The sequence below is a fragment of the Lathyrus oleraceus genome, chromosome 1 (assembly GCF_024323335.1).
Source record: "Lathyrus oleraceus cultivar Zhongwan6 chromosome 1, CAAS_Psat_ZW6_1.0, whole genome shotgun sequence".
Taxonomy (NCBI): domain Eukaryota; kingdom Viridiplantae; phylum Streptophyta; class Magnoliopsida; order Fabales; family Fabaceae; genus Lathyrus; species Lathyrus oleraceus.
In genome coordinates this window covers 299,266,968-299,286,218 of record NC_066579.1, presented here as the reverse complement: position 1 = coordinate 299,286,218, position 19,251 = coordinate 299,266,968, and the positions used below count along the sequence as shown (strand labels likewise).

The 19,251-nt window shown below is 40.1% G+C and overlaps 1 non-coding gene across 1 annotated transcript; it reads left to right on the top strand.

The window, feature by feature from the left end:
- Positions 1-10,701: 10,701 nt before the first annotated feature.
- LOC127117008 (small nucleolar RNA R71) lies at positions 10,702-10,808 on the top strand. The gene has a single exon (XR_007801772.1). It is a non-coding gene; the product is annotated as a small nucleolar RNA R71 (small nucleolar RNA).
- Positions 10,809-19,251: the final 8,443 nt, after the last annotated feature.

Sequence of the window (19,251 nt, the reverse complement as noted above, 5' to 3'; positions counted from 1 at the left end):
GAGTCTATTTTAGCTGCTCAGAATCAGTCTTATCCAACGCCTGCAACTCCTCCTCCTCAGAGGACTGTCATTTTAGAGGTTGATACCTCAATTATGCTTGCCACTCAGTTTGCTCCAGCTATGCCTGCCGGATTCCCCTGGGGAGTGCCACCGAACTTTGTGCCTGAAGGGTTTGCACCTACTTTTGCTTCCATGCTGGCATCTATCCCGGACATGTATGTTCCACCTCCAGTTGTTCACACCCTACCTCGTGTCGAGGACACCATCTACCATTCTGAGTCGTCTGAGGGTCCGGATGTTTATGAGAAGATGGATGAAATGAAGGATCAGTTCCTTGAGCTGAGAAAGGAATTGAAGACATTGAGAGGAAAAGATCTTTGCTTAGTGCCTAATGTCAAAATCTCGATGAAGTTCAAAGTCCATGACTTTGAAAGGTATAAGGGAAATACCTTCCACTTAGCCATCTCATCATGTATGCCAGGAAAATGTCGACGCAAACTGATAATGATCAGTTATTGCTTCACTACTTCCAAGACAGTCTGACTGGTGCCGCTCTGAGATGGTATATGGGGTTAGACAGTGCAAGTGTTCACACATTTAACGATTTGGGTGAAGCTTTTGTGAAGAAGTATAAGTACAACATTGATATGGCGCCTGATAGAGACCAGCTGAGGTCGATGTCTCAGAAGGACAAAGAGACGTTTAAAGAGTATGCCCAGAGATGGAGAGAGCTTGCTGCTCAGATCAATCCTTCGTTGGAAGAGAAAGAGATGACCAAGATTTTCCTTAAGACCCTGAGTTCGTTTTATTACGAATGAATGATTTCTAGTTCCCCCAATGATTTTATCGAAATGGTAAACATGGGGATGAGGTTAGAGAAAGGTGTCTGTGAGGGACGTTTGTCTAAGGAAGAGGTATCATCAAGCAAGAAGTATGGGAGCAGTTTCGCCAAGAAGAAGGAAGGGGAAACCAATGTAGTATCTGTAGGGAGGCAGAGGAGGCCTCATGTCAGAAGAAATCTGTAACCGCGTCAGCATCAAGATCAAGTTTCATCAGTTATCCCGGTATTTTCCAACAATCAATCAATGCCAGTTCAACAACAACTTCAATAATAGCCACAATAAAGAACAAACAACTATAACAACAACAACAACAAAAATAATAATCGACAACAACATAGTTTCGAGAGGAAAAAGGTATACGTAGAACTTTATCCATATTTGGTTCTCAAGAACCTTCTCCAACCAAGAAATCTGCCACAAATTCTAGAACCACTTCCTTGGTGGTATAAGCCAGAACTTCATTGTGCCTTTTGATGCGTGTTTTTCGCAAGTATACGAACGCGTCAGAGTAATATAAAAGATTGTCGAATCCACAGAGACCAAGTGTCAATCTATCGTTATCTATTGTTATGGTGTTTATCTAAGGTAATCAAAATAGGGGTTTTTAGAGTGTGCAATGAAAAATAAAGTATTAAATTAAATTCAATTAATAAAGACAGGCTCGAATGTATTCACATAATTAATTAATAATCTAAGTACTTGCTAATAGAACTACTTATGGAAGTGTTTGCTACTTTGAAAAGAACCAATTTAACAGGAACTGTCGCTTTCGCGTATTCAGAACCGAGTTGTACTCCCTGATCAAACCCTCTTATTGTCACTTATAAAAAGGCGCGCATTGCGTTAGAGTAGTAAACCTATTTTTAAGAAATATAGTATCTTGACTAAGTTGAAAAGTATTTTAACCTGGATTTTTTTAACCAAAAGAGGTTCTCACGAACCAGACTCTAAACTTATAAACGCATCCGAAAATAGTTTTAAAATTAATTTTCTTCTTAAGTTAAAAACTCCTAATGAACTAAAAAAAGTGCTTTCGCTGTATTTGAAATAGTTAAAAACAACTAAGTTTAAAATGGCGTTGGACGGCTTTCGATCTTACCCAACGGAAATTAAGTGCGGGAAAACTTAAGTTGAAAGTCAAAATAGCCCTTAAGTATTTATATGAACAATTGTACGGATTATCGGTTCAATTACGATCCTTACATTCTAACCTTTTAGGTTTAGTTAGACATGGTAAAGTAAAGGTGCATTTTAATTTAAATAAAAGTAGCGCGAGTGCGGAAAGTAAATAAAAGTAGTGCGAATGCGGAAAATAAATGAAAGTAGTGCGAGTGCGGAAAATAAATGAAAGTAGTGCGAGTGCGGAAAATAAATAAAGTAGTGCGAGTGCGAGAAATAAATAAAGTAAAGCGAGTGCGAGAAATAAATAAAGTAAAGCGAGTGCGAGAAATAAATAAAGTAAAGACAGTGCGGGAAAGTAAAGTAGATAAAGGTAAAGCAATAAAAACCTGCTCCAATCGGAGGGTTGAATAAAGTGCAAAAACGGAAATGAAAATGGCGACAGGATTAACTTCCTTCCAAAGTGCTCCAAACTCGATTACAGACTCGATCACAGACTTGTTTACACAATTGTGGTAACACCCCAATGCGAAGCGATTACCACTTTTAAAATACTGAATATATGCCTAAGTGAAACTAAGTTTGCTCTAAGTTTGGGTTTTCTCTAAGTTTGGATGATTAAACAAATGAATTCGAGTCTGTATTTATAGGCAAGGAAAATAATGGAAATGACAAGGATGCCCTTCAGTTTGAAATTGGGAGGGAAAAACTTCCTTCTTGTGGCGTCCGCCATAAGAGCGAAGTGTGGGATCCTAAAAATACAAACATTTCAAACATTTCACCTGACATCCGACTGCTGACCACTGGTGCCTTCGCCATCCTGAGGTGGACGATGAGATCGGCTATGACGACGGTCTCTTTGATCCATCCTGGCCTGTAAGGCATCCTGAGCAATCCTCACCTCTCGAAGATTGCCTAAAATGGAACCCTGAGTGGCTTGTATTAGTGCAGTATGTTGACGGTGGTAGTGCTGCTGACGGGCTTGCTCATTTGTGATCGTAAGCAGGGACTGTACAACAGTCTCATAGGATCTATCTGTCCTCCGCTGCGATTCTTGCATGAAGCTCATGTTATCCGCCAGTTGTTGCTGAATGGTAGAGAGTAGGTCATCACGCCTTTTCTTTCTAGCCATGTGGTCACGCCACATCTCTTCTGTAATGTAGAAGCCAGGAGAAGAACTTGTAAAGAAGAAGATGGTGCGGTGTGTGGTGGTGATGGGTGATGGGGGGACACATGAGGTACGGGAGATCGCTCTCGCCGATCATATTCTTCATCAGTGTCGTGTCCCTCCTCATCAGGAACATTAGGAGGAAGTGGACCCAAAACAGGTGGAGCATCTAAAACATAGGTCCACTTCCTTTCATTATGTACATCAGTACGTCTAGTGCACGGTAAAACAACAGATGGGATAGCTATACCATGAACCATAAGCACATAGCCTCCTTCTCTCCTCAATCGACACAATTTCATATCTCTCATAAATTTTAGGTTGATTGTGCGAGGAGGTAAGGGATCTAGGGTAGCTATCTCATTGTTCAGGTTAAGCGCCCGAGCAATAGACGTAATGAGTCCTCCGAAAATAATCGGTCCCGCTTTATTTAGAGTTAAAGCCATATGAGCGAGCATGAACGGGATCGAATTAATTCTTTTATTTGTGAGGCTTCCTTGCAAAACTAGAAGTTCGCGAGCATTGACCTTGTTTGGATTCTCCCGGCCAAAAAAAGTACATGCCAACAGATATTTAAAAACTCTGATGGTCGGGTTATGGATGGTCGAGGCAAGAATTCCTTCAAAAGAATTTATTGAAGTGGTTGACAATCTCTGCCAGAAGGAAAACACCTCGACCGACCAATATGAATCCAAAGGGGCCTCAGAAATAGCACCGTCCCCATAAGGAATACCTAACAGGCCTGCTAGTGCGTCGATACTGAATTCATACTCAACAGCAAGCATTCTAAATCGGACAGTACCAACTGTGCTAGCAGTGTTAGGATTGACAATATAAATTAAAGAACTTAAAAATTCGTTTGTCAATCGCTCAAAGGTAGGTTCTTTGTTTGAAAAGATAGTATGCAAGCCTAAATTATCTAATCAATAAAAAATGCTATGGTAGATACCCAAAGTGTAAAGACAATTTTGATCCACATACCTTGTCGGGAGGATTTCCCGATTTTGCAATCTTTCGATAATATTCCTTTGCCTATCTCCCGGTTTCCCTCCTCGAAGAATAAATCCATTGAACTCCATTATTTAGCTCTTGCAATGTGATGAAGAAGATGAACATGGGTTTGTATAAAGGTGAGATTTTTATGAAATTCGACGGATGAAAATGAAAATGGAAGTTGGGAAAATGCTTTGTATGGTGTGAAGATGAGAAATGTGGGAGCTTTTGTGAGGTTCAAGGGCTCTTTCGAAAGGTGAAAACATGGGTTTTAAAGGTTTGAAAGTATGAAAATGGTGAAAAATGGGAGTCTGCCCCCTGCTTATACAAACGTTGTGGCGGGCGCCACAACATCTGTGGCAGGCACCACAAGGCTAAATTCGGCTGGGTCGGATTTTGGTCATTTGGCATGGGCTTCTCATTCTCTTTTTGGTTGGGGGGTCCAGATAGCGTTTGCATTGTATTTTTCTAGTGATATAAGGCTTGCATAATTTTATAAAAATAAAATTCAAACATTAGACTAATAAATAAATAAATAATTAATATAATTAAACCATAATAAAAATAAAAATATAATAAACAAACATATATATATATATATATATATATATATATATATATATATATATATATATATATATATATATAGATGTGGAAATATCAATGTGCTGACATAGTTAAGAAAATATTCCAAATGAATGATATAAAATAAGTTAGGTAAATGCGAAAAATATAAGCATAAATGAGACAAAATAAAAAGAGATGGTAAAATCAAATAGTAGGGGGTTCGTCTGCCTGAGTAGATCCACGAAGCATGGCTATCTCCTGGCGAAGCTCGGGGATCTCCTGGTATAAACAGTCAGCCTCGGTAGCGTGTGTGGGATCGGATACTCCCATCTGTAAGGTAAGGTCAGCCACCTCCTGCCTAAGCCCGACAATCTCTCTACGACACTCTGCAATTTGGGTGCGGATGTCTGGGGTCTGCAATGATAAATTTTTAGAGAATACAGTGATCCTGGGCGAAGGCGGTGTAGGGGTATACTCAGCAATAGGTGGGGATTTGGGCTCCTCGATAGTCTCTCCCTGACCCTCCAAAGCATAACTCCAGTTAGCCGGGTCATTAACGTTGGTCATCATATGATCAGATAGTGTAAAATAATGAATCGCCTCACTATCGACCAGCAATCTGAACTGTCTTGGGTTGAAGGAGGATCTCCTCATCAACCCTCTGGTCAAGCAAAAGTCGATATCCATGGTAGTCTACCCACAGTAGGTCCGGAGATGTAACAGCTTGCGAGATAGACCTAAGGCGATGGTGATCTGTGTAATGATCCTTCCTACATGAATGACTCCTTCAGACGATCTGGAAACACCGCTGAGGCCACACAACAGGAAGTTCCCACATGCCACTGGGCGAGACTGGGATGCACAAAATAGCAGGAATATCTCCTCCTCACTTAGTAGCGACTCAGCGTCCGGTCTCCCTAGGAAGGAGTGTGCTAGTATCACCTGGAAGTATCTAAAAACAGGGTTGTGTATAGCCTGGGATAAATGAGTAGAAGGATCCTGACTCCCTCCACCTGAGATGTCACTCAAGAACTTTTCCACTTCCTTCCCCAGAAAGTATCCCATCGGTGTCTCAGGGATAGCGTCAGGGGTGGTCTGGAAGCCCAATAGGTCACCAAACTCTTTCTGGCTAAAGAGTACTCGATCCCAAAAAGTCTGAAAGCAGCATACCCATCCAGTCCAGAGTAAGGGTCATAATCGAATGAACTGAGGAACTCCAATGTCATGTTCCTGTAGGTGTTGCTCAGATCGTCAGCGAACTCGTCCCAATGGAGTTGGTGGCTCAGAAATCGGATGCTTGGCTCAATGCCCAGTGCTTCCATGCAGTGCTAATCTGGATAACGTGTGGGCGCCATAGGGCGCTGATAAAGAGCTATGTAGCGCTCTCTCTGGGCATCATCTCTATAGGCTACGTGCATATCGTCGAAGTCCTGCATCCTGTAAAAGTTAGGAAAAGGGATCCTGAAAATACAAACATTTCAAACATTTCAAATATTTATGCCAAGCTTTTGTTCTTTCTTTGTATATTTTGGCATTCTCATAGGCAGATTGCCTGAGTTCTTCAAGTTTGTGAATGTCAAGGATACGTTTTTCACCAGCGGTCAGGTAGTCTAAATTCAAAGTTTTAATGGCCCAATAGGCCTTATGCTCTAATTCGAAAGGTAAGTGACAGGATTTCCATAGACTAGTTGGTAGGGAGTAGTTCCTATAGGGGTTTTGAAAGCGGTTCTATAGGCCCATAATGCTTCTTGAAGCTTCTGAGACCAGTCTCTTCTAGATATTGAAACAGTTTTTTCTAGGATTTATTTATCTCCCTATTGGATACTTCTACTTGCCCACTAGTCTGTGGGTGGTATGGTGTTGCTACTCTATGCCTAACTCCATATTTTCTTAAAAGTTTATCAAATATTCTCGATATGAAGTGTGATCCTCCATCGCTTATAACTAAACGTGGTGTTCCAAATCTAGGGAATATATAGTTCTTAAATAACTTAATCACCACCCTAGTATCGTTTGTGGATGCAGTTATGGCTTCAATCCACTTAGACGCGTAGTCTACAGCTACTAAGATATACTTGTTTCCTAAGGATGGTGGGAAAGGTCCCATGAAATCTATACCCCATACGTCGAAGAGTTCTACTTCTTGAATGTTTCTTTGAGGCATTTTGTCACGCCTTGAAATGTTTCTAGTGCATTGGCATCTATCACATTTGACAATGCAAGCATGGACATCACGCCACATGGTAGGCCAGAATAGGCCAGCTTGAAGAATCTTGGCATATGTCTTAGAGGTGCTCTCATGTCCACCATAGGGTGCAGAGTGACAATGCTCAATTATACTTTTTACCTCCTCTTCTGGAACGCAACGGCGAAAAATGTCGTCTTTACCCCTTTTGAAAAGGAGTGGTTCGTCCCAATAAAAGTTTCTCACATCGTTGAAGAACTTCTTCTTGTGGTGGTAGTCAAGATCATGAGGTACGATATCAGTAGCTAGGTAATTAACAAAGTTTGCATACCATGGCACGTTACTTACTGCTAAGGATTTTTGGAAGTGCTCATGAGGGCCTAGGCTATCGTCTTCAGTGGTTTCTAGTCTAGCTATCAGTCTATCATATGTAAAATCATCGTTTATGGGTACTAAGTATGGTTTTAGGTGTTCTAGCCTAGAAAGGTGATCAGCTACTACATTTTCACTGCCTTTTTTATCTCTTATATCTAAATCAAACTCTTGTAGTAATAGAATCCATCGGAGTAACCTGGGCTTGACATCTTTTTTACTTAATAGGTAACGAATGGCAGCATGATCAATGTAAACTATAATTTTTGCTCCTTCTAGATAAGATCTAAATTTGTCTATAGCAAAAACTACAACAAGTAATTCCTTTTCAGTTGTTGCGTAGTTAAGTTGTGCAGCGTCTAGGGTTCTACTGGCATAATAAATTGCATGTAATTTTTTATCTTTCCTTTGTCGTAGAACGGCTCCAACGGCATAATCACTAGCGTCGCAAATTATCTCAAAAGGTTCTGACCAATCAGGGGGTTTCATAATAGGTGCTGATATTAATGCTTGCTTTAAAAGATTAAATGCTTCATTACATTTTCCATCGAAAGTGAATTCAACATCTTTCATTAAAAGGCCAGTTAAAGGTTTAGTTATTTTGGAGAAGTCCTTGATAAAACGCCGGTAGAATCCAGCATGTCCAAGAAAACTTCGAACTTCTCTAATGGTTTTTGGTGGTTTTAGGTTCTCTATAACTTCAATCTTAGCTCTATCTACCTTTATACCTTTTTCGGAAACTATATGTCCTAAAATAATTCCTTCGGTCACCATGAAATGACACTTTTCCTAGTTTAGCACGAGGTTCACCTCCACGCATCTCTCCAGGATTTTCTCAAGGTTAGCAAGACAATTGTGAAAATCAACTCTGCAAACCGAGAATTCATCCATAAACACTTCCATGATACCACCTAGGTAATCTGCAAAGATTGACATCATGCAGCGTTGGAAAGTAGCTGGGGCGTTACAGAGGCCGAATGGCATTCGTCTGTAGGCAAAAGTTCCATAAGGGCATGTAAAGGTAGTTTTTTCTTGATCTTCGGGGTGGATAGGTATTTGGAAGAATCCAGAGTATCCATCTAGATAGCATAAGTAAGAGTGTCTGGCTAGACGCTCCAACATCTGGTCTATAAATGGTAAAGGGAAATGATCCTTCCTGGTTGCTTTATTTAACTTTCTATAGTATATGCACATCCTCCATCCTCCTTCCATCCGTTTAGCTAGATGTTCGCCTTTATCGTTTTGTACGACTGTGATGACTCCCTTTTTAAGTACTACATGCACAGGGCTCACCCACTTACTATCCGAGATCTGGTAGATTATACCTGCCTCAAGTAACTTAAGAACTTCTTTTTTAACAACATCACTCATTATATGGTTTATTCTTCTCTGATGTTCTCTAGATGGTTTTGAATCTTCTTGGAGCGAAATCAGATGCATGCATACGGATGGGCTCATACCTTTCAGGTCAGAGATATTATATCCTAAGGCTGAGGGATATCTTCGTAAAACATCTAAAAGTTGATATGTTTCCTCTTGGCTCAAGGTAGCACTGACTATAACTGGACGGTTCATTTCTTCGTCGAGGAACTCATATCTCAGGTTCTTAGGCAGTTCCTTAAGTTCTAAGGTTGGTTTCTTAGGGCATGGCATAGGATTTGGGGTAAAGGATAAACATTCGTAAAGGTTATCATCGATGTAGGGTTTCCTAAAGTCATCATCCTCCAGTATGAGAGTTGATGGTAACTTAATTGTTTTTATGATTTCTTCTTGTTCTATTTCCCTAACGCATTCATCAATGATATCTAAGGCATAACATGTGTCTCCCATTACAGCTGCCATAAGAAATTTTGAAAGTATAAATTCTATTTTCTCGTCACCTACCTCAAAGGTCAACTTTCCTCTCTTGACATCTATTATGGATCCTGCAGTTGATAAGAATGGTCTACCTAGAAGGATTGGTATATCATTATCCTCTTTGATGTCCATGACAACAAAATCAGTAGGGATAAATAACTGTCCTATCCTAACAGGGACATCTTCTAAAATGCCTATTGGATACTTAACAGATCTATCGGCTAACTGAAGTGACATCTTAGTAGGCTGTAATTCTCCTAAGTTTAACCTCTCACAAACTGCTAAAGGGATTAAGCTCACACTAGCTCCTAAGTCTAGAAAAGCTTTTTCGATGACATGACTACCCAAAAGACAAGGAATGGAGAAATTTCCAGGATCTTTATCCTTTTTGGCTAACTTATTCTCAGAAATGGAATTACATTCCAAGGGCTTTGGATCGTCAAGTCTACGTTTGTTGGTAAGGATGTCTTTGAGAAACTTTGCATAAAAAGGTATTTGGGTGATGGCTTTTGTGAAAGGGATTTCTACGTGAAGTTTTTCTATAACTTTAATAAATTTCTGATACTGGTTATTGATCTGGGTTTGTTTGAGTCTTTTTGGATATGGTATAGGTGGTTTATATGGCAGGGGTGGTACGTAAGTTTTATCTTTAGGTTTTTCTCCTTTTTCTTGACCTTCCTGGTTTTCAGATTCCTCTGGTTCCTTTACTTCGTCCGTGGGTTCGGTATATCCCTTAGAAGTTTTGGGTTCACTCAATCTTGGGTTTGGTGGCTCATCATAAGTGTTCCCACTTCGTAAGGTAATGGCATTGGCTTGCCCTCTCGGATTCTGTTGAGGTTGTCCAGGGAACTGTCCTATAGGTATGGTTTGGGGGGCTTGGTTTAAAGCTACCTGAGAGATCTGGGTTTCAAGCATCTTGGTGTGAGTAACTATTTGGTCAACCTTGGTTCCTAACTGAGTATTCAGTTCATTAATGTGAATGTTTTGGTTCATGAACTCTTTGTTTTGTTGGGTTTGAGCAGTGATATAATTTTCCATAATTTTCTCAAGGCTCGACTTTGGTGGTACGGGTTGCATAGGTTGATTTGATCTTGGGGCTTGGTAACCTGATTGTCTCGGAGGTGCATTATTTTGGATTTGGTTATTGTTCTTATAGGAGAAGTTCGGGTGATTCCTCCATCCAGGGTTATAGGTATTCGAATATGGGTTCCCTTGGATGTAGAATATGGGTTTCGTTTAATAGACTGCATTATGCATACTGGTGTCCTTTGGTTCCACATATCTCACAATCCGACAAAATCGTGGCTGCAGTATTCGGGTTTATGCACATATGCTCAACCTTGAGGTCTAATGTGTCCATTTTAGCTTGCATCATGTCTATAGAGCTTAGTTCATGTACTCCTCCTTGGGCTTCCTTCTTCTCAACTGTCGCTCGTTCGACTCCCCATGATTGATGGTTTTAAGCCATATCTTCAATGAGGGCACTAGCTTCAAGATAAGGTTTGTTCATCAGTGCACCGCCTGCGGCAGCGTCGATGGTCATCTTAGTGTTATAGTGAAGTCCATTATAGAAGGTCTGAATGATTAACCAATTTTCTAAACCATGATGTGGGTATGCTCTTAACAACTCCTTATATCTCTCCCAAGCTTCGAACAACGATTCTCCTTGGTTCTGGGTAAATCTAGATATATGGTTTCGAAGAACGGCGGTCTTATTTGGGGGAAAGTATCTAGCAAGGAATACTCTTCTAAGGTTATCCCAAGTCGTAATGGAATTGGGTGGAAGGGAATCTAACCATGATAGGGCTTTATCTCTGAGGGAAAAAGGGAATAATCTTAAACGGATTGCGACAGGAGAAGCTCCATTGGTTTTAAAAGTGTCTGCTAATTGGAGAAATATTTTTAAATGTTGGTTTGGGTTCTCAGTAGCGAGACCTGCGAATTGTCTCTGTTGCACTAGTTGCAACAGGGAGGTTTTAAGTTCGAAATTATTAGCTGGGATGGTTGGGTTTACTATACTAGAACTAGGTTCTTCGTTGGATGGTTGGGAGAAATCCTTAAGAGGTCTTTGGTTTTGATCTTCGGCCATAGCTGTCCTAATTCTATGGAAAAATAAACGTGCGCGAGGGTAACGTTCAGGTTCCGCCAGAAGGTATACTAAGCTTCCGGTGCTGCGAGTTCTTCGCATTGATCGGCGGGTAATAACCTAAGTCTAAACGATATAACAACAGGGTACGAAATTTGACGAAATTGGTCCCCGACAACGGCGCCAAAAACTTGATGCGTGCTTTTCGCAAGTATACGAACGTGTCAGAGTAATATAAAAGATTGTCGAATCCACAGAGACGAAGTGTCAATCTATCGTTATCTATTGTTATGGTGTTTATCTAAGGTAATCAAAATAGGGGTGTTTAGAGTGTTCAATGAAAAGTAAAGTATTAAATTAAATTCAATTAATAAAGACAGGCTCGAATGTAGTTCACATAATTAATTAATAATCCAAGTACTTGCTAATAGAACTACTTATGGGCAGTGTTTGCTACTTTGAAAAGAACCAATTTAACAGGAACTGTCGCTTTCGCGTATTCAGAACCGAGTTTTACTCCCTAATCAAACCCTCTTATTGTCACTTATAAAAAGGCGCGCATTGCGTTAGAGTAGTTAACCTATATTTAAGAAATATAGTATCTTGACTAAGTTGAAAAGTATTTTAACCTGGATTTCTTAACCAAAAGAGGTTCTCACGAACCAGACTCTAAACTTATAAACGCGTCCAAAAATAGTTTTAAACTCACTTTTCTTCTTAAGTTAAAAACTTCTAATGAACTAAACAAAGCGCTTTCGCTGTATTTGAAATAGTTAAAAACAACTAAGTTTAAAAAGGCATTGGATGGCTTTCGATCTTACCCAACGGAAATTAAGTGCGGGAAAACTTAAGTTGAAAGTCAAAATAACCCTTAAGTATTTCTACGAACAATTGTACCGATTATCGGTTCAATTACGATCCTTACATTCTAACCTTTTAGGTTTAGTTAGACATGGTAAAGTAAAGGTGCATTTTAATTTAAATAAAAGTAGCGCGAGTGCGGAAAGTAAATAAAAGTAGTGCGAGTGCGGAAAATAAATGAAAGTAGTGCGAGTGCGGAAAATAAATGAAAGTAGTGCGAGTGCGGAAAATAAATAAAGTAGTGCGAGTGCAAGAAATAAATAAAGTAAAGCGAGTGCGAGAAATAAATAAAGTAAAGCGAGTGCGAGAAATAAATAAAATAAAGCGAGTGCGAGAAATAAATAAAGTAAAGACAGTGCGGGAAAGTAAAGTAGATAAAGGTAAAGCAATAAAAACCTGCTCCAATCGGAGGGTTGAATAAAGTGCAAAAACGGAAATGAAAATGGCGGCAAGATTAACTTCCTTCCAAAGTGCTCCAAACTCGATTACAGACTCGATCACAGACGTGTTTACACAATTGTGGTAACACCCCAATGCGAAGCGATTACCACTTTTAAAATACTGAATATATGCCTAAGTGAAACTAAGTTTGCTCTAAGTTTGGGTCTGCTCTAAGTTTGGATGATGGAAATGAATTTGAGTCTGTATTTATAGGCAAGGAAAATAATGGAAATGACAAGGATGCCCTTCAGTTTGAAATTGGGAGGGAAAAACTTCCTTCTTGTGGCGCCCGCCACAACCCCATGGCGCCCGCCATAAGAGCAAAATGTGGCGCCGAAGTGGAGGTAGTGGGGAACGTGGCAGTTGAGGGAAGTTGAGTTGTGACACGTTATGGCTGGACCCAGGGCGCCAGCCACAGTGGGAGCCACAAGTGCAAAATGCTGAATTTTAGTCTATTTAGCTCATTTTCACTCCTTTTCTCGATCGGAGCTCTGATTAGACTGAAAACCTGAACAAAAAGAGAAACATAGTAATAACATAACAAAATATCAATAAAACCACTAAAATGCATGCGAAATCGGAGTTGAAAATACGGTGAAATCCAGTGTCATCACCTTTCATCAAGGAGCTTATGGCCATGATATTGAAAACTGCTACCCGTTGAAGTATGAGGTCTAGAAGTTAGTGAAAAGTGGGATGCTGTCCTTCGAGGACCGTGTGTAGCACCTCAAATTTGCACCCCCCATTCATACATTCATTTCATTTTTTTAGGTCATATATCATTTCATCTTGCATTGCATCTTATCAACAAGAACTGGCATCAAGAGGATTCATCAGTACAAAAGAGCAAGTTTTTCCTTGATATGAAGGCCACATGAGTATTCTAGAGAGCTTATATGAATCAAGGTTCATTTTGAAGCAATTTTGCCAAGTGTTACAAGCTCAAAGTCATCAGTGTATTCCTAGGTCATCTGAGGCCTATACAAGTCAACTGAAAGTCAACTGAGGGCTAGGAGGTGGAGCAATGGTTTGAGACACTTCATCCATGGCCAAAAGAGGTTTATTCATCATGTCAAACATCTACATTGAATATTTTGAAGTCAAATCAAAAGTTTCCAAAAATGGAAAGTGACCTGTAATTTCAAGTTTCCAAAAATGGCAAGTTTTTGGACCATATTCAACTTGACTTTCCAACATGAAATAAGCTTCAAATGAAATTTTGGTCAACATGAAAGTTGAAGATATTTCTCTCCCATTTCCAAAACGTCCAAGATCATGAGCATCTGATGAATGGTTGAGAAGTTATGAGCAAATGATCACCAAGTGTACATGAAACTTCAAAGTGCCATAACGTTTGATCCAAAACTCCAATTTGAGCCACTCTTTTTGCATATTTCTTCTCATGACCTATATTTTCCAAATACGTCATTGCATTGCATGAAATAATATCACTTGATCATTTGGCCATGCATGTGTTTTTTGGAGGGAAAATGAAGAATTTAAAATTGGTGCATCACATGAACTTAATTCCAAGCCAATCTTGCTCATGAGTTGATTTTAAGTGTAATTGAACCATGCATGTGCACTGTTCATCTCCATTTTGCCATGCATAAGGTGAATTTACCAATTGTGCATAACACCTCATTTTTCATTAAATTTTCATTAGCCAAGCCTAATTACCATTAGCAAAGTGATTAACATGTGATATAAAAGCTTAATTGTAACAGAATTTCTGAGTTTTCACAATTTCTAGATCTAGATTTTCTTTCCCTCCAAATTTTCTCTCAATTGAAACTTCAAATTTTTGCACACAACTCATTGATTTTACTGCATATTGTGTTTATTGAGTGTGATTGATGAAGAATCAAGCATTGATTTGAAGATTTTGGCCAAGATTCGTGCACATCAAGCATATGAACATGAACATGGAGATTGCAATTTGAGCTAGATCCAAGCCATTTCAAGCGTCAATTCGTGTACCAGACTTCATATCAAGGTTGGAGGAGAAGATTTGGAGCTGGAGGGAGCTTGAATCCATTGTTTTCATCCACTGCTCTTCAAGAAGGTTGGGTTTCGAACCTCATGATTCTTGATTTTATTGCCATAATTGTGTAGAGTTTTTGTCCCTGATCATTCTGATATAAATTTCATTGAATTTGGTGAAGTATTGATTGAGTTATGAGGAATTAAAGTTTGATGCATGATTTTGTTTTCCTTCGATTCGCATTGGTTATTGAGAATTAGGCTTAGAAATTGATAGATTCATGTTCCTTGTGATGAGACAAGTCCAACCATGTATCATATGTGAAATTCTGGAAAAAAGTTGTTGAATGCTACTGTAGCTTCGCCGGTTCCAACGAGGAAGACGGTGGAAACCACCGTCAACCTCCGCCATGAACAGTGCATAAACTCTCTGGTTCGTTCACTAGGGTTTACTGCTAGCACGTTATTCATTGCCTCATCCTGCGTTCGATTCCCAGCGAAGGACATTTCATTTTTCACTTCTTATTTCCTTTTCCAAACCAAACGGTTGCGTTTTACTGAAACGCGCCTGTAGCCTCATGAGCGCCTGTTCGATCCTTCCATATGTATATTTCACATTTCCAATTGTTTTATTTCCAGCGCATTTGTGACCTTAATGTCTTGTGTTCGAACCATGCAGATGCAGTTTCCAATTTCCATTCACAATAGCATTTTTCACATGTTTCACATTTATTTCATTATTTTCACCAAATTACAAAAATCATAAAAAATAGGAAACAAGTCCAATTTAATCCAAATGTTTTCTCACATGTTCATTGTAATGTCTGTTATTTTGTGATGTGAATTTCTGGATTTGTGCCTTGCTGGAATTTTGAATATGCTTGCTTGATTGAACATGATACAAAAATGACATGTTGTGCCAATTCTCTTGTGAAATGATCATTGATTGTCCAATTTCCTTGAAATTTGATATGCTGAATCCTAACATGTTGCATAATCTTTTGGAATTGGTTTGGCATTTTTAGCATTTTTCATTTCTGTTTTAGACAAATGGATGTATGGTGTGACAATTTGTGTCACACATTTGGATGTTGCTTGTATTCATTTTCATACACATGTCAATTGAGCTCTTCTGATTCTAATTTTCTGCATGATGCTTGTGTTTAACATGTTGATATCACATAAAAAAATTCATGATCATTGGATGTGTTTCTGATTTAATGTGCATTTTCTCATTTGAATGTCCAATTGTTGGTCACATTGTATGCCTTTGCCTTATCATGATCAATTGATGGCCTTGCCTTTTGATTTGAGTTTGATCCTTTTTAGGACATGTTCTTACTTGAATAAATATGCTTCATGTTGAATATTGGGTGCTGTTTTGACCTTTTGCTTTGCATTTGACCCTAGTCTTGGTACTAGTGGTTTGTACTCACCTTTTGAGCTTTGTATTTCAGGTTCAAGCGTGGTTGATGTGATCTCAATTCATGAGATGCAAATTATTTTGTACACTAACCTTGGTTGTGTTGTAGGTTCCTTGGTGATGAACTCACTTGAGATGTTTACACCTAGGACTTGTATTGTGTACATATTGGTTGTAACACTGTTGTTGACTGTTTGATTTGTCTGAATGTGAATATTGACTTGTCTGACTTTCTTACAGGTACATTAGTCGCTTTAGCTCATTGCTTGAGCTTTGCTTTGCTTGTGGTTGGCATACCACCTAGGTAATCATTCTCTAACTCCATGTAGTCTAGAAGCCCTGTCGTTTCTTTTGGCAGGCATTTGGCTGAAGTCCTCCTTAAGAGGCAATGACTGTGTTTGTTTACTGTTGTGCTCAAGACCTCCTTGTCGAGGCATGTCACTTAAGTCCTCCTAAGTGAAGAGGCAATTGACAGATAGAAGGGACTAGCAGTCAGTCCCCTGTTAATCGTTTGAGTCGTTCATTATGCTCGCAATACGTGCCGAGGCTCTTGAACCTAACCCAAGATCCTTGTATATAGAGTCAGTCCAGTGGAGTAGGGTCCCTCATTCTGGATCCCCACGTTTTCATTGATTGAAGCTCACCCAGGCCCAGGTTAAGAGCTATGAAGTCCAATCCTCATTACCTTTCATCTGCTCACCTTGACAGTCAATGTCAGTGGTTGAGAGCCCTCAGATACCCTTCTAGTTGACTTGTTTGTCGAGGTTGATATGACCCCTTGACTAAAGCCCGGCTTGTTTGTCGAGGTTGATATGACCCCTTGACTAAATCCTTACCCTTGATGTTTGAGCCCCTTGTTGGTGTGTTTACTTCATGTTATGTTTTTGTGTGGTGTGATTGTATCCCCATAGGATTGCTAGACTTCGTATAGTCTCTCGTTTGCATGTCAATTAAGGTAGCACGGTTCCTTCGTCTAGGACTTCCTTTCTTGCGTGAGCATTCCTAAAACACAAACAAATTTTATCCTCCCTTAAGGACACGTTGAGTCCTTCTACTACAGGTGAGTAAGTCTCCCAAGGTCGAGCATCCGGTAGATTGCATAGTAACGTCGTTCACCTAAAAAACACAAAACAAACAGAAATAGTTTAGCCGAACTACGACAACTCTGATTCTCATGTCCAAATGAGATGCGTAGGCACGAGATGCGATGTCTTGTCGAGTTTGACTGACAACTTACTTTAATCCTTGCTGGTTTTCGCCTTTGTCGCGATCCTTTTCTCTCGCCCTCGTTGCGATCGAGACCTTCCTTTTCTCTTGCCCTAGTTGCAATCGAGACCCTTCTTCTTTTCGCGTGTGTTTGTTAGGAGTTGGATGTAAGACCAGCCATTGGCATTCCATTTCCTGTTTGTGTTTGTTTGTTCGGAGTCTGATGTAAGTCCATCTATTGGCATTCAGTTTCCCGTTTGTTTGTTGTTTGTGGAGTCAGATGTAAGACCAGCGATTGGCATTCCGTTTCCTATTTGCGTTTGTTTGTTCGGAGTCAGATGTAAGACCAACCATTGGCAGTCTGTTTCCTGTTGTGCGTTTATGTTGACGTCTCAGCGTCCTTTCGATGTTTTGTTTCGGCGTGCGTTAGCCGAGCTACGAGTGCTCTGATTCTTACTCTGGTTAGAGAAAATACGTATGCATAGGATGCGATGTCCTAGCGAGGATGTTTTCCCATTTCCCCGAATTACGTCGACTCTGATGTTTGTGTCTGAAAAACTACGTAGGCCCAGGATGCGACATCCTGCCGAGTCCCCTTTCTCCGTCCTCTTTCACCTTGTGTCTTATTCCAGTGTGTGCAGTTCTTTGAGCAATTTATCAGCAACCTTATTCTATTCTTTTCGAGCGTGGATCCCGTCGAGTACGACGGACGTGAGGGGTGCTAATACCTTCCCCTTACGTAACCGACTCCCATACCTAGCAATCTCTGGTCGTAAGACCATTCCTTTCCTTTCTAGGTTTACTTCGAGCGTTTCCTTTCCCTCCTTTGGGATAAATAACGCACGGTGGCGGCTCTGTGTCTTTTCCCGCCGGTTGTTTTTCGCGTATGCGACACCGTGCACTGAATGTGAAAGCTAACTCATTGCCCGCTCATGGTAATTCCTCTATTAATATGGTAGATGGTTGTCCGGGAAGTTTCTAAGTGTTTGATGTGTGACGTATCCATAGGTCCTTGGTGGAGATGCATAGGACTTTGTGTACCATCAGTGATTGTGAGCATGACCATGACGGTTGCGCAATTTGCAGTGTAAACCCCTGTGGGTGTTCAATCGTCAAGAGAGATATCCAGAAGTTGATGGATGAGAATGTAATCCATATTCAACATTCGAGGGATATAGATGATGTCAATGTGATTGTTCTGGTGTTTAAACCTCTGAGCGGGTAATGATTCAATTTGACAGCAGCAGCAGTAACAGCGATAATAGATCGGTATCACTGTTAGTAATACGGTTAGTGGGCCCCGTCCCATATACATCCGATAGAGTTGTCCCGTATCAGTATAATGCTACCATTTTGGATAATGGTCAGGAGGTTTTGTTGCCTACAACCAATTCTGTTGTAAACATTGCCGACATAACAAAGGTGACTCGTAGCGATCGTGTTTTTGGACCTGTCTTTCCAAAAGAGGTGATAGAAGATGTTTCTGTTGGTAAGAAGGTTGATGTACCTGTAGCAAATCCAGTTAGTGCTCAAAAGTGTCAGTCTGGTGAGTCTAGCAATTTGAAGCCCAATGATGATGATGAGGTACTACGATTAATCAAGAAGAGTGAATTTAATATGGTGGAACAGCTTCTCCAAACTCCTTCGAAGATTTCAGTGTTGTCTCTGCTCATGAATTCTTAAGCACACAAAGAAGCATTGCAAAGAGTGTTGGAGCAAGCCTATGTAGAAAATGATGTAACTGTGGATCAATTCGACCATATTTTGGCTAACATTACTTCCTGCAACAATTTAACTTTCTGCGATGAAGAGCTTCCCGAGAAGGGTAGAAGTCACAATCTGGCACTACATATATTGATGAATTACAAGGAAGATGCATTGTCAAATGTGTTGGTTTATACCGGTTCTTCATTGAATGTACTCCCCAAGTCAACTCTGTCAAGGTTAACGTATCAAGGTGCCCCTATGAGGTACAGTAGTGTGATTGTCAAAGCATTTGATGGTTCTCGAAGACTGTTATTGGTGAAGTGAACCTTCTAGTGAAGATAGGTCCGAGTGATTTCCAGATTACTTTTCAAGTGATGGATATCCATCCGGCCTATAGCTGCTTGTTGGGAAGGCCATGGATACATGAGGCTGGAGCTGTGA